Source organism: Otolemur garnettii, unplaced genomic scaffold, assembly GCF_000181295.1.
Source record: "Otolemur garnettii isolate 467f Iridium unplaced genomic scaffold, OtoGar3 scaffold00034, whole genome shotgun sequence".
NCBI classification, from domain to species: Eukaryota; Metazoa; Chordata; class Mammalia; order Primates; family Galagidae; genus Otolemur; species Otolemur garnettii.
In genome coordinates, this window is record NW_003852429.1 from 15,828,677 (window position 1) to 15,833,826 (window position 5,150).

Consider the following 5,150-nt stretch of genomic DNA (forward strand, 5'->3'; position numbering starts at 1 on the left):
GGATGTGAAGCCATCTGGTCTTGGACTTTTCATTTTTGGGAGATTTTGTATTGTTGATGCTATTTCAATGATTGCTATAGGTCTATTCAAGATTTCTAATTCTTTTTGGTTGAGTCTAGGAAGGTGGTGTGCTTCCAGGTATTGGTCCTTTTCTTTTAGATTTTCATATTTTGGGGAATAGAGATTTTTGTAGTAATTATTGAGGATTTTTTGAATTTCTGAAGTGTCTGTTATTTCTCCTTTATCATTTGTTATAGACAATATTAGAGATTTTAGTTTTTTATTTCTGGTTAGGTTGGACAAAGGTTTCTCAATTTTGTTAATCTTTTCAAAAAATCAACTTTTTGTTTCGTTGATTTTCTGAATGATTATTTTGTTTTCAATTTCATTTAATTTTGCCCTAATTTTGGTTATTTCTTTTCTTCTGCTGGGTTTGGGTTTGGAATGTTCTTCCTTTTCCAGTTGCTTGAGATGATCCATTAAATTGTTGGCTTCCTCTCTTTCAGTTTTTTTGATGAAGGCTTCCAATGCTATAAATTTTCCTCTTAGGAATGCCTTTGCAGTATCCCACAGGTTTTGATAATTTGTGTCTTCATTATCATTTTGTTCCAAAAATTTGGTAATTTCCTTCTTAATCTAGTCTTTGACCCAGCTATCATTCAGCCTAAGATTATTTAGCTTCCATGATTTTGTTTGAGTATGAAGATTCCAGTTGCTGTTGAGTTCAACTTTTATTCCATGGTGGTCTGAGAAGATACAAGGAATAATTCTGTACTTTTAAATTTGCTGAGGTTAGACTTGTGTCCTAGGATATGATCTATTTTGGAGGATGACCCATGAAATCATTCTTAATTTTTGTTGGTTTAAAGCCAATTGTATCTGCTACTAAATTTGCAACTCCTGCTTTTTTCTGGTTTCCATTTGCCTGTATTATACAGCCTGTATTATACATGGGCTGATGAGAAGAATGTATATTCAGTTTTATCAGACTGAAATGTTCTGTAGAGGTCAGTAAAGTCCCTTTGTTCTAGGGTCAGGATTAAGTCTAAAATTTCTTTGTTTAGCTTCTTCTTGGAGGATCTATCCAAAACTTTCAAAAGTGTTAAAATTGCAAACTATTATAGTGCAGGAAGATATCAAGTTGTTCATATCCATTAGGGTCTGCTTTATGAATTGAGGAGCATTCTGGTAGGGTACATAAATGTTCATTATTGAAATCTCTTCATGTGGGTGTTTCCCTTGACAAATATGTAGTGACCTTACTTATCTTTCTTTATTTTTGTTGGTTTAAAGCCAATTGTTTCTGCTACTAAAATTGTAACTCCTGCTTTCTTTCTTGTTTCTATTTGCCTGTATTATACAAGTCCATCCCTTCACTCTGAGTCTATTTTTATCCTTTAAATTAAGGTGAGATTCTTGTATACAGCAGATATCCGGTGTGAGGTGTGAGTTTATGTATCCAGTCAGCCAGCCTGTGCCTCTTTAGAGGACAATTTAAACCATTCACATTAATTGAGAGAATTGATAAGCCTGGTTGTGTTTTAAGTGTCATGATTTTCAGATGTCCAGTGGACATTTTTAATCCTTTCACCACTGTGGAAGTTGGGTTTTGTTCATAAATTTCTGGGTGAGTTTACTTTGGAGGTAGAGCATTGCAGTGGTCATTGTGGAAGATGGGTATGAGAATATCCTAGAGAGCTGGTTTAGTTATGGCAAATTTCTTTAACATGTCTATGTCATTAAAGTATTTGATTTCTCTATCACAAATGAAACTCAGTTTAGCTGGATACAGGATCCTGGACTGGAAGTTGTTTTATTTTAGGAGACTGAAGGTCGATGACCTACCTTTGGCTTCATAGAGTCCGATTCTGTCCAGTTTTTCTTCCTCTGCTCAAGAACCTCTGCTGAGAGTTGCTACTAGTCATCCATCTTCCCAGAATTCCTACTTTATTTTTTAAATAAGATTTTTATTAAATTATTTTGAGTTTTCTAGGGATAAAATTACATTATCTCTAAATAATGATATTTTGTCTTCTGTGCACCTGGAAGGGAGTGAGTGGTGCCATACATCAAGTGCACATCTCCCGGTGAACCAAGATTGTATCTTTTTAATATGCAACTTATTTCCTTAAAATATGATTTTCAACTTTTATCATAAATGTTTCTGTAAAATCATGGCGTTGTATGTGTGTTTTAAAGCATTAAATAAATTCTTAGATGTGGAAATCACAAATATTCAGGATATAATAAGAAATTTTTTCAATAATTAATTCTAAATATTGATTTTAATTAATATTTGCAGATGTGTTTACCTTTGTTCTAGAAGAGAGTGTTTCATAATTTCAGCACACAGAAGGATAAAATTAAAAATGTCATTGCTGGATCAAAACTTATATGATAAATTATGGTGTTAAACTTAAAACTGACATCAGAGAATTAATAGCCTAGCAATATTCTCAAAACAAAGTGTAAGAGGACAGTGACTGTGGCTCAAAGGAATAAGGTGCCGGCCCCATATGCCGGAGGTGGTGGGTTCAAATCCAGCCCTGGCCAAAAACCACAAAAAAAAAAAAAAAAGAAAACAAAAAACAAAGTGTAAGACATTTTGCTAAATTTAACTTGACATCATTTAAACATACTTTTGGAAACTCAGTTTTTAAATATATATGGTTAAATAAATTTACACAGAGGAAATATATAGACAAAATTTTCTCCCTAATGTATATCCTAACACATAAACATCTCCCTTCATTTTTTATTATGAGGTTGAGGAATTAGCACATTAAAGGCCAAAATGGTTAGTCAAGAACACACAAAATTTGAGATTGTGAAAAAATTATTGTATTTTATATCCACTTTATTTTTATTTATTTATTTATTTATTTATTTATTTTGAGACAGAGTCTCAAGCTGTCCCCCTGGGTAGAGTGTCATGACTTCACTGCTCACAGCAACCTCCAACTCCTGGGCTCAAGCGAGTCTTCTGTCTCAGCCTCCCAAGTAGCTGGGACCACAGGCGCCAAGCCTATATCCACTTTAAAATCTCCAAAATCTTAGGAACACAGTGAAGGCCCTAATAAAGAGCCTGTTTTCTCTGTGTGAGGCTAGACTCCTCTGCTTGGAGATGCCAGCACAGACTGTACTACCTAGACGGAGGCAGATTTAGGACTAGCCGTGGGTGAGAACTGGAAAGTTTTCCTTCACATGAATCTTGCTAACTACATAGCAGATTTCATTATCCTAGGGTGGAAAAAATAACACAACTTGAAACTTTCTGAAGCAAAGAAAAATAAAATATTTACAACATTTGAAGTACAGTAATTATGGCTGCCATAACATCTGCCTATGCAGAGATAAATTGCATAATCTCATTACATGGTATCATAGTTTATCTTTCCTCTAACTATAAATACAGAAGAAGTTAGGTAACTAATAATTTTGCACTTTACCTTACATTTAACATTATCCATATCATTCTGGAAAGAGATATCCAAATTAGGTGCTCCCACATGATCTGCGCTTTAGTAATAATTTTCCACTTTCTTATAATACATTGCTAAGTCCTAAACCCTACTTCCCCAGGTGAGCTCTAGAGCAAGGCTTTCCAATCGGTGTGCTGTGGGCCCCTGGTGTGCTGTGACAGGATCTTAGGGATCCCACAAAAATTTTTAAAGATTAGTAATTATTTTCAAACTAAGTTCAAAGCACAGTAAGTACATTCATTTTTTACTCTTTTTTAAAATCAGCATAATTTAAATGTGTCATGGAAGTTTAACTACAGGTTTATGTGTGCTGTGAGATAAAAACAGCTAGAAAAACACTGCTCTGGGGTAGATAACTGACGTCTAAGACCTGCTACTTGAATTTAGAGACTTGCATGCCAGTGTTTCTGCAAGTGCAATTCACCCTTGAATGACACAAGTTTGAACTAGGCAGGATCACTTAGATGTAGATAACTGACGTCTAAGACCTGCTACTTGAATTTGGAGATGTGCATGCCAGTGTTTCTGCAAGTGCAGTTCACCCCTGAATGACACAAGTTTGAACTAGGCAGGATCATTTAGATGTAGATAACTGACGTCTAAGACCTGCTACTTGAATTTGGAGACATGCGTGCCAGTGTTTTCTGCAAGTGCAGTTCACTCTTGAATGACACAAGTTTGAACCGGGCAGGATCACTTACACAGGATATTTTTCAGTTAACCTCACTTGTGTGCCTGCCTCTCCTGACTCCCCTTCCACCTCTGCCACCCAGGACACCAGGAAAAACCCGTCCCTGCATGAGACTCTCAGAGAAGAATGCTGCTACAGTTTGGGCTCTCTCCCTCTTTCTCTCTTTTTGGATTCTTGTCCCACAAAAACTAGGACATTGAATTTTATCTATTACTGCCTAGGATGGAGAAGGAAAGTAGATAGGAAAAGTGCTGCTTTGAATTAAGCCAATTGTAATTCTTTCCAAATCTAATCAACTGATAATATGACAGCATCAGTGAAGTTTCTTTCCTTCCAGAGGTAAAATTAAACTGGCCTCACAAACACAGTGCAGATTCATCAAACTGCATTTATGTGCTGGGCAGATTTTTTTCTTCCTAAGAGTTTATAGTTGTTTTTTTTTTAATTTTTAGTTTGTGTATTTGTAGGAGTCCTTTAAAGATAATCCCTCAATTAAAAAGTGATCAAATTAAAATAGATTAGTTACAAAAATTTCTAGCATTTTAAAAGACATGCTGAAGCTGTATTTGTTAATGAAAGCACAGAAATCTAATATCTGGTATGGGGCATAGCATATGTGCCTACGTCTCCTCTCAGGCCATTTTCTGTACCCGGGCTGTGAGTCACGCAGTATCACTATAAAGCTAATCCTATAGTGAACAGAAAAAGAATGCAAGGTTTGTATAAGAAAGAATGGAGTTGAACAAAAATAGAACTGATGCTTGTAGGAACAGGAGGCTTCAAATCATTGAAGAAGTTCAAGGATAGATCAGAAAACTGCTGAGCGAGGGTACTAGAGCGGAGGTGGGAGCTCTCACTGACCAGCTGAGAAAACTACAGTTCTCATAAAATAGCTAAATGATGCGACGACTTTCATTGATTTGTTTAGCCATTATCTTTTTTTTTTTTTTTTTTTTTTTTGCAGTTTTTGGCCAGGG

The 5,150-nt window shown here is 35.5% G+C and overlaps 1 protein-coding gene across 1 annotated transcript in view; it reads right to left on the reverse strand.

Annotated features, from left to right (window-relative positions):
* Nucleotides 1-5,150, reverse strand: part of FAM155A (family with sequence similarity 155 member A) — a 614,278-nt gene that overhangs the window by 198,536 nt on the left and 410,592 nt on the right. The gene's annotated exons all lie outside the window — the stretch shown is intronic.